Source organism: Cimex lectularius, unplaced genomic scaffold (assembly GCF_000648675.2).
Source record: "Cimex lectularius strain Harlan isolate CLEC.00 unplaced genomic scaffold, Clec_2.1 scaffold166, whole genome shotgun sequence".
NCBI lineage: Eukaryota > Metazoa > Arthropoda > Insecta > Hemiptera > Cimicidae > Cimex > Cimex lectularius.
This window is the reverse complement of record NW_019392766.1, coordinates 21,486-32,500: the sequence shown is the minus strand read 5'-3', so window position 1 is coordinate 32,500 and position 11,015 is coordinate 21,486. Positions and strand designations below refer to the sequence as shown.

At 37.0% G+C, this 11,015-nt stretch overlaps 1 long non-coding RNA gene across 1 annotated transcript in view; it reads right to left on the bottom strand.

The window, feature by feature from the left end:
* The window catches only part of LOC112127122, a 30,764-nt gene that overhangs the window by 7,270 nt on the left and 12,479 nt on the right, over nucleotides 1-11,015 (bottom strand). The window contains exon 2 of the long non-coding RNA XR_002910402.1: nucleotides 4,455-4,604. This is a non-coding gene — a long non-coding RNA (uncharacterized LOC112127122). The remainder of the gene's footprint in view (nucleotides 1-4,454; nucleotides 4,605-11,015) is intronic.

Below are 11,015 nucleotides of genomic sequence, written 5' to 3'. Positions count from 1 at the left end.
TTTCTCATTGTCATACTTTTCGATTATTTTACCGTTTTGTTTCTTCTAAGTACCGTACACGTTTAACGATTACAACTGTTTTAAACATCATAATTTTTTGTCGTTTTGTTCGTTTTATCTGTTAATCATTTTTAACGACCTGCAGAACAGTAATGAAGCTATTTCATAGAAATGATATAGGAAGAACGGTAAATTCTACCGATTCTTTCGGTCTGGTCCTGAAAACGACCTGATCCGTCCTTTAATATGTAGCAATATCGCTATTTTGAGATGGAAATTGCAATGCAGTTTGCTTTTTTATGCCATTTAAATCACAAAAAAAGGTGTAGGGGAACTGATCTAATGAAATAAAAGGTCGTAAAGTATACGGATTTATTACATTCTCCTTTATCTCATTTGTTAAAGATTCATATCCTGGGTAAAAATTGTGTAAATTTAGTAAACTATAATAGTTTGTAACAAACTGACCTCTGCAGAAAAAGGTTTTTGCCTCACCCTTCTTATATAACTAATGTTGTTTCATCTGCCAAACCAACGGAACATTTGCTTTTACGGACAAGGACTTAACAACCTTATACTGAAGAGGAACAACAATATTGAAAGAACTTCGTTTTGCCTCGCCCTGCTTATTACCCTGGCGACATTATATAAGAGTATCAGCATTTCAGAAACACAAGAATATGAACACACAAGAATATGAATACACAAAAATATGAACAAAAATATGTGAAAACACAAGAATATGAAAGTGATATTTTTTGCAATTATGTAGTGACATTATTGGAAGGAATTAACGTTTTACTTCGCCTACTTATATCCTGGCGTTGCTTTATAAGTATGTAAATATTCCAGGTCATTACTACAATTTTAGAAAGAACAAAAATCACAAGATTATTAAAGATATTTATGTTTTTGCCTCGCTTTCGTAAAATTTAGAAATATCAGACTTTAAATATTTCATGTCAATGTCTTGTCATTTAGAAAGAGCGAAACTTACGATGAAAAATTTGATATATTCATAGATTTATGATTCGAAACCAAAGTGAAAATATCTTGCTTCGCCCTAACGAAGCTTTATCAGAGCATAAACATTCCAGGTCATTATCTCATTTATTTTTATTAAAAACTAAAATTCACGAGAATTTAACAGCAATTTTTTAGTAATTATGTCACTAAAGAACAGCAATATTGAAAGGAGTTAACCTTTATTCTCGCCCTGTTCAAATTTCTGGTCGCTTGCTTAAATTTTGGTCGCTATATCAGAATATAAACATTCTAGGTCCTTAATAATCCTGTGTTATTAACAGATTATGAATGGAAATACACAATAATATGAAAGTAATAATTTTTGCAATATCGTTCCTCAAGAACAATACTGGAAGGAGTTAAAATTTTGCCTCGCCGTGCTTTTCAGCTCACTGCCGCACGTTTAAAAATAGATAAAAATTATCAGAATATGCAAATAATAAAATAATAGGTTTACGCAACGAAGCCTAACTGGACGTTGGAATCTTATACCTGGACGTGTATATAACCTTGGCGTCACCATATCAAAGTATAAACATTTCAGATCAGTGTTGCATATTTAGAAAGCGCGAAAAGGTTCAATGATACGCAACCAATATAATATTGAATTTAAGCCTGGAAATCGAAGTGAAAAATATTCGTCCTCGCCCTGCTTATAAACCTTACTATCCTGCAGTAATCTATAGACATTTTTCATCTACGATTCATTATTCAATATTTAAAAACTACAAAAACGCCTACTTTTTTTTTTTTTTTTATAGACGTGGACATTTTCTATAAATTAATAAAACTGGAAGTCCCTGACGTTTTGTCTCGACTTGTATGTACTGTTAACCTCCTCAATGTTTGTTCGGACAGCCAAGGTCATCTAATTAAAAACTAATTAAAAAGGGTGTAAAATTTGATGTGGAAAGATTTTTGCCTCGACAAAAAAATTACATTTTTTTAAAGAAAATTTACATTCAGAGCTTAATTTAAAACTATAAATATCATTAAAATTTGTAAGAAATTATAATCTTTCTTGTTTGGTTTGTTTGTGTTGTGTTTCTTTTTAGGGGTTCAAAGACCAACCCCGCTTCCAAGTAGTGAACCCCGGGAAACGTTCGACACCGTTCTGACGAGGGGATTCATATTGATCCCCACGGCATGGTACGGTGCGAAAAGGCTAAAGGGGCTCTGGTGTCCTATCCTTAAGTGAGGTACTCGTACTACTCGTTTTCCCAACCACTCCTTGGGTGGGTCCTCACTAAACAAACTCCTACCACTAACCCCTCTCCCTCCATCCTATAACCCCCTAACAAGAGTCTTGGGCTTGACAAATAACAGCATCCGCCCCAATCAAAGGTGACATGCGTTCCGTGCCGAGTGATTCACTGGCAGCCGGGGTAAATGTGGCTGTCTTGATCCTCCGTTATGACACCGGGCGACATCAGAGGGTAATTAGCCTTACTCCATCATGCGGGGCTCTAATTGAGCGGACCTTATAGTTCCCCAGCTACTTGTGGGAATCAAATGAGTACAGTAAACAAAAAACTAAACCTAGAGCAGGATCTCACTGCTACAAATACTTCAAGCAATCTGGGGACTAACCCCCAGATGGACACTCAGTCCTTGGAAACAAAGGAGAGACCACCTCTCCCTCCTAAAGACAAACACCAGTCGCTACGTGGGAAATTCAATACCACACAAACGAAGGGTTCAACACCTTCAAGTAGCGACACTAGAAAATGTATACCCCCTCTTGGGAAACCAAAAGGAAAGAAAAAAGTTTCCGCCGAAATGCCAAAGCTAGGAGAACCAGGCGGGAAAGACAACCCTCTCAGGAAAGGTCTTAGCGGTGCTATGACCAAATGATACCTGAGAGCAATAAAATCCAAGAAGGCTAAAATCCAAAAAGAGAAACTGGAGGTTCAATCATCCAGCAAGAGGGCAAGAGAGCAATCTATTACCCCCAAGTAACTAAGAAAAGACAAGAAAGCAAAGCCATCCACTCCTCAGGCGCAGTTTAGAGCCAGGGAGGCTGCTCCAAGCGTAAGCTACGCCGGAGCAGCAAAGATCATAAGAGTGGCTTTGCTACCGGATGACTACCCTCTGGTAACCCTAACAACAAAAGAGCTGACCCATCTGGAGGAAACCCTCATTGAAGAAATCTTAAAAGGATGGGAAGCCAAAATACAGTTTGAAGGCATACACTTCAGGCCGGGTATGATGGTCTTAGACTGTCAAGATGGCAAAACTGTACAATGGCTGCAGGAAATAGACCCTCAACTGGAGCTAAGTAAACAAAAGAAACTGACAGTGAGGGTAAGGGGGGATGTTCCCAAAACTCACTCGATAGTGGTGTTCTTCCCTAGGACAAAACTAGGAGAAGAACAAAGAACCCTAGCACTGGTCAAAGCGCAGAATGATGGGATCTGCGCTGAGGAGTGGAAAGTTCACTTAGTGAGAGCGGAGGGGCCTGGGATTGTCATTATCCTGGGCATCGACGACATTTCGGCAGAAACGATAATTTCAAGAGGACATACCCTTAATTTTCGTTTTGGGAGGATCCCTGTGAGGGGCCTGAAAAAAGGAGGGGGAGGAGGCTACAAAACGAGAGAAATCTCACACCTCCACCCCAATCACCCCTCCCCATCCATTCAAACGGAGCCGGCCTCTTCAGCGACGCCTCCACGCACGGAGACTACCTCCGAAAATACTGCTGAGATGGAGGTTGACCAGGTCATCCTGGAGACCCAGACCCCTCCTCCTCTACAGACGAAGCCAAGAGTGCTCACCGAGGAGGAGCTATTGGGAGAGGAGACACCTCCTCCCCCAAAAGAATAACCCTTCTTGTTTTCTATGAAAGTACATTTTCCTTTCCTATATTCTAATTTTGTATTTTAAAAAAATGTATTGTTTCAATATAATTTTCAACCCTGGGGCCAACAAACCCTATTTCCAATTTAAACCAAGTCCCCCGAAAGCCGTAAATCCAGTGCTGGCGACGGGAAAGGATGAAGAAATGGGTGTAATTATTTCTGTACGGGCCGAGAGTTAATACTGCCATGATCCCCCGGCGTTAAGGAGGAATTAGGGCGGATTCGGGCGCGAAAGGGAGGCGGTGGGAGGACCCAGAAAGAGATTTGGGACCCTGGGGGCGGCTCGATCGACCCATGACGTCAAGTTGCCGCCTCGCCGACCCCCGGAGCAACTCAATTATCTTCTCAGTACAAATTGTTACAAATCTGACTAGGAAGACCTAGATGAAAATATGGATGGCAAGTTTGGATAAACTGACAAGAGAAGAGAGCTCAGCCCGTCGCTGCGTTGCTGGTGTTGCATAACCCCGGACTGTTAGTCAGCGGCATGAAAATATAACTTCATGTAAAATTTACGGCCTTTATTAACACATCTTGTAAATTAAGTCATCCCACATTTTGACTTACTTGATTTCGATTTTTTTTCTATTTTGTTACGGTCCCACTTCCTGGGTTGAAATGACCCTCAGCTCCTGAGCAATCGGCGGTACATATCAATGAATTACGAGCAGATGTGAGGCAGGTGCTGCTTTCCTGCTTCCCCAAGTTTTCTCTTCCCTGAAACAAAAACAAAGTATACATGAAAAACCAGTCTATGAAAAAAAAAAAAACTTTACGTTTGGAGGTGTATTCATATATTTTTTTACTGTAACACCAGTACTTGTTCTGTTTCCTACCAATTTTGTCTTTTTTAACCAGTTATGATTTTAAGCAGACCAGGAAGATCTGAGATCCCATCTGCTGTTACATTGACTATTAGTATTTTTATCAATAGACAGAAATAAAGTGAAGATGGCGAGAAGACGAAATATACTAATAGATAAAACAACGAGGATCGGCTGACCAAAATGGCCAGAAACGTCCAGACCTCTGAATGATCACTCCGAAGACACAAAGAGAATTTCTTTTTGTAATTCATCCATTATTTTTACATGTGCAAATTCACACAAACCCATTACTGAAGATGGCGAGAATCCGAACGCACCAGGCAGATAAAAACGGTGAGTATAAGCAGTACAAAATTATCGGAAACGATAAATCTACAAATTCAACCCCCACAGAAGATTTCTTTTGTTATATCATCGTCCGTTCCTTTTTTTTAATAATTGTCTAAATATCCACAAACCCATCAATTAAGATGGCAAGAAGTTATGATGTACCTGAGAGACGAAAACAGTTAGGATAGCCACACCAAACATACTACAGGTGCATCACTCCGCAGATTCCAAGAAGATTTTTTTAAATATCGAACTTAACCCTTCACCCATCACTGAAGATAGCGATATGCCAAAATGTAACTGACAGGAAAACAGTCAGGATAACGAGGCCAGAAGGGTAACTATAGATTCATCACTCTGAAGTCCTCAACAGAATTTTAATCGTAATATAATCTTTCCCAATTTTAAATGCATAAATACACTTAAACACACCACTGACGACGGCAAGGTACCGAAACGCACAAGACAGACAAAAACAAAGAGTATAGGCATACCAAAATGGTATGAAACGATCAAACACGAGGTTCATTGCTTCGCAGACAAAAGAGAATTTTTGGTAATATCGTCCTTCCTTTTTTAATTGTGCAAATACACTCAAATGAAACACTGAAGATGGCGAGAAATCTGAAATGTACTTGACACCGAAACAGGGAGGATATACATGCCAATATGTTCAGGTGCGACCGAACGACAGGCTCATAACTCTTTTCTTTTGTAATATCATATTTTCCCATTTTTATTGTGTAACTACCTCAACATCTCACTGAAGATGGCGAGAAGCCGAAACGCACCTAACAGACCAAAAGTATGACTGCAAGGAAAGGGAAAAAGCGAAAAATCGAAACCGACGAAACTAGAGTTTTAGCACTCCCCAGACGACAATAGTTTTTTTTTTGCTTTATCATCCTGCCCCGTTTTAATTGTGTACCTACACACAAGCCCACCACCGAAGATGGCAAGAAGTCGAAACACGCCTGGCAGATAAGGGATAGGCAGACCAAAAGTTCAGCCAAATTACACATCAGAAGAGTTTATAAAATGCAATTAAATTTTCAATCAGTTAACTTAATTTGTTAATGAAATAGTAAAATAATACTATTTTTATTTAACTATTTTTTATTTTAATTTAAGAATGTTTCGACCTTATGGATTGTTCAGCATGTAGTCTTGGTTGACCACGTGATGTTCTTGTAATTTTTTTTAATAATAGCATAATTTATTTTGCCGAAATGTAGCGTAATACTAACGATAGAGATATACAGGAATGGAAAAAGAATAAGAACATGAAAAGGAAGAAAATATTTACAACCATTTTTATAAAATCGTCTTCCTGTCAATGTCCAAGGAAAATGAAAAACTATTAGAAATTTTTTTCACAGAATTATTTCCCAGTTCAATTTACAGCTGTAATAAAAGCAAATAAAAACTTCGTTTTGTTATAAGGGCTTCCGAAGAATCCTCGGTAATAAAACTCCTGATTAAACGAGCATGGTTTTCATGCCTCGGTTAGTTTCTTTTATTGGAACAAGAAACGTGCTTCAGAAACGGAAGAGGACTGGGAAAACTACAGCCATCAAAACTCGCTTAACTTTTGATTACACGGTCATCGCTAACAAAACAGGCCAACATTGTTAATTTTCCTTTGACCCTTGCGCATAAGCATCGGCAGGACGAGGCAGTTGGCCTGGAAGTGCTGACGGTGGGGGAGGTTTAACAATTGCAGAATGATGGCCGCTCCACATGGTCCCTCCGTAGATCATCACTTCCTGCCGTCATCACTTCCTATTTAGTCTTTGTCTGTTTGAACAAATCAAATCTGACATAGACCTAACTTCTACATTTCAAATGAATTTTTGATGGTTGTGGGGTCAAACTGAAGACTTCACTGCAATAATCTTTGAACAAAATAAATAAAATACTCCAACTAGAAAAGAATGTACAAATTACAAACATTTCCCCAAGAGTTGAAATACATAAAAACTTTCAAAACAAGTAGGCATAACAGATTAACAAAACTTTCACCCAATAAATTAGCATAAAGCTTAATAAAGCACCTAACCTAGTACTACTTCATCGCCTTATTTGAAACGGCTTTATTAATTAAAAAAAATAAACGTACAGAAAAGATACTAAAACGTCACGATAAATCAGAATCAGCCCAATGAAGCTCGAGCCATTACTTTTACCCTTTTAATTGTGTAATTACACACAGAAATTCACAACTGAAGATGATGAGCAGGCGAAACGCACTTGACAGACCAAAACCGTGAAAATACGAAGACCAAAATAATCGAAAACGACCAATCAAGGAGTTCATCTACCCTATTATGGATATTCCTTATATTCACATAATATTCCTTATCTCCAATGTACTACTCACTTATGTTTATTAGACTCTCGTCGTGTTTATTTTGATTGTGTGTATTTACAAATTAATAGAATCGATTGTTCTTTATTACTTGATCACTTAAATTTCAAAGTTTCACTCCATTATCAAAAACTTTCTTCCATATTTTTTATTACTCACATTCCTCGTGATTATTTTCTTCATTCCGGTATCAATCGACTCCAAAAAATTGTTAACAATCATATAGATACATTCTTTAGTTTTTTACAAATCGTTTACAACTCCGCAGCCCTCAAGAGGGACTGTTTTTTCCCTTTTTTGTAATATCATCCATCCCATTTTTGATTGTGTAAATGCACGCAAACCCAACATTGAAGATGGCGAGAAGCCGAAACGCACCTAGCAGAACAAAACCGTGAGTATAGGTAGAACAAAACGATAAAAACGATCACATTTAAGGTTAGCACTATATTTATTATGACTCCCTGGCTGTATTGTCATGTAGTATTAAATATATATGTAATACCAAATAATTTTTAAAAGACGAACAATAATTTAATAAAATACGGGATGCTGAACAAGAAGCCGGTTAGAGATTTGAATGTGCTACAACAAAAAATAATGTACCAATTGAGTGGAATATCACTTGGTAAAAAGAAAGGTCGCCACATAAATGCTTATCTGAATGGTCGATCAGTTTTAAAACTTTTTATTGTTACAACGCTTAGTTTTTCTAAAAAATATTTTATATTTGACTCAATTGTTAAGACAAAAACCTAAAAGTTAATAAGGGTAACCAAGCCCGAGGAATGAGAAAATATATCTCCAAAAGTGGTTAGTGTTTTATTCAGTTTACCTGCACCCGATCCACTACCTAACTATAACTTATGAACTGCTTGCCTTGCATAAAGATGCAAAGATTTGCTCTTTTTAACACTCTTCACCGGTGCTCAGAATGATAGTCAGAGGACATGGATTGTCGAGCATTTTCCATTCTTCAACTGAGGTTGCTGGGTTATGACTAGCGTAGAAAATATTTTTTAAATGGCCTCACAGAAAATAGTCAATTGGAATTAAATTCATTACCAAAAGATCGGGCCATGAGGTCCTATCCACCTATCATGGAAGTGACGTTTCAAATCTCACCTGGGAAGAATTGTATGCGGGGCATCCATCGGGCTGGATAATCAATCTTTGTCTCTGTTGCAAAGGAACATCATCTAATAATGTTGGTAAAACCTCCCTCAAAAAATTGAGGAACTGAGCTCCATTTAAATTATTTTCGTACAAATAAAGCCGTATTAATTTATATCAGAGAGGTCCAGACGAATACTGTGAACCACCTGATGATGACAAAAGACAAAATGTTTTGATTTTCCACTGCCCACGTTCGAAAATTCCAACGGTTTAGTTTGGTATTAGTGGTGAACTTGGATTCATCAGTACATAGGATGTATGGCAGAACGTTTCCTTCAGTCTTCCAAATCGACTTTTGTGCACGTTAGACACCTGTCATAAACAGAGTCCCGAATTCCCGGTCAAGAAGAGAGGGATACGGCTTAAATTGTAAGTCCGGAGTATCTATCTAATTTTATTTTTTGAAAAACCTAAAACCCTTCATACATTTCGGAGAGAGGAAATCGGGTTTTTGCGAATATACAGTAAAATATTCAGCTCCTCTTCTTCTCTCAACTTTTTGACCAATTTAAAATCCGATTGCACCATTGTTTTCAGTGTAAAAACTCCTTTAAAATGACATACTGACTGTAAGGAATAGGATTGTAAAATTTATTTACTTCCAGGAACTAAGATTTGCTCTCATAATGCGAGTTTGACAAACAATGGCAGAATATAAACAATAAGCAATTAATTTACTTTAGTGAAGAAACAAATTATGGATTTAACAACGAGACAAACAAAATGCGTTTTTTCAAATTTTTTGCCATAAATTTGACATTTTTTGACCAATTTAAAATCCGATTGCACCATTGTTTTCAGCGTTAAATCCTCCAAAGTACATGATGTGTCAGGATGTGTAGAGTCGTATTTGAAATTTTGAAGTTAAACTTGGCGTGTTTTTTTCTCCAAAAAAGTTAAACATTTTTAACTAGACTAAAAAATATTAAACACGTATTTTTGTTTTTATGGTAGCATCTTGGTTTAAGAGAAATTCAGCCGAACCATCTAAAAATGACACCCTATATAGTAGCTCCATTTTAATGAATTCTTCTAATGGAAGTACATAGTTTTATTTCAACTGGTATTTATTTCAAAAAATATATAATTGATTGTACTAATTGAAGAAGGAGCTTTCTAAGAAGTTGAGAATCATTGGAAGCCAATAAAACGCATTTTAACAATAAAAATGGCAAAATTTGAATAAATGTTTGAATGATTTGAATGGATTAAAAATTCTAAATTAATATAAAAAATTTAACAATCGATCAAATTTAAGTGATGACATGGTCTCTTTTATTTCATAAAACCGTCTAAAGAAATTAACAATGACCTTAAAGTATTCTTCTAATGTATGTACATATGTCTTATTTCAATTGGAAATTATTTGAAAAAAAATATACAATTGATTGAATCAATTGAAGAAGTATATAGTTTCTTAATAAATTTGAAATATTGAAACCTAACCATTTTAAATTGTAAAGGACAAAATTGTGTAAAATAGTTAAGGTAGAATAAAAGTCTGTTTTATTGTAATACGAAGAAACTGTTATTTCTGGGTGGCATTGTAACGTATAAGAATTTTCTATTTCCACGAAAAAAACGTTTTTCCAATATCGGCTGAATAAATAAACGAGGAATGGGCCGAGTCGGTGGTATTACTGTCGAAAAGACGTATTGAAAAGGTTTAGCCACAGCGGAAATGCAACGTGGCTGATTTATGCCAAATAGATATTGAGACGATCTGACGGTCTGATATTTCGTAGGAAACGGGAAATAACGAACTCGTTCCTGAATCGAATGATTGTATAAATAAAATAAAAAATAAAAAACCGAGGTGGAAAAAGGGAAGGTTCGTTGGGAAAGAAAAAAGACCGGGGCCTTAATAGCCTTAGGGAGTTGGCAGAAGGACCGAGGGAGGGGAACTGCCATAAATTTCTTTCTCCCCATTATACTCTTGAAAGTCGGATAGGAGCCAGGTAAAGAGTTTGGCCCTTTGGGTGAGGTATTCAACGGCAGAACGGAACTTAAAAAAGTCAGTTATGCCGGTGTTAATTTAGTTTTAGCCTTGGGATTTAAGTCTCGGTGCCGAGATAGTATCCCGACGGAAATGAGGGACTCGTATATAAAACGAACACTACAACGGGTTCCAAATTAAAAAGGGTTGGGTCAACAATGTTTTATATTTTGTCGAGTTGGGGGTTGACAGCGCATGTCAACGTTATGACAACCGCTGAAAATCCTTTAGGTAATCTGTACTCTGTTGACACTCCGGCGGTAAATAAACCTGAAAGTCGTACTGTACGATGACATATTAGTCGACTTTTGACATGACAAGTTTTATGGCAGTACCTACAAAATCTCTGCCCGACAGAAGTTAGAGGCAACTTTAAAATGAAAACATTTTTTACTTCAAACATACGAAATAAAGGTAATATTTCTTTTACC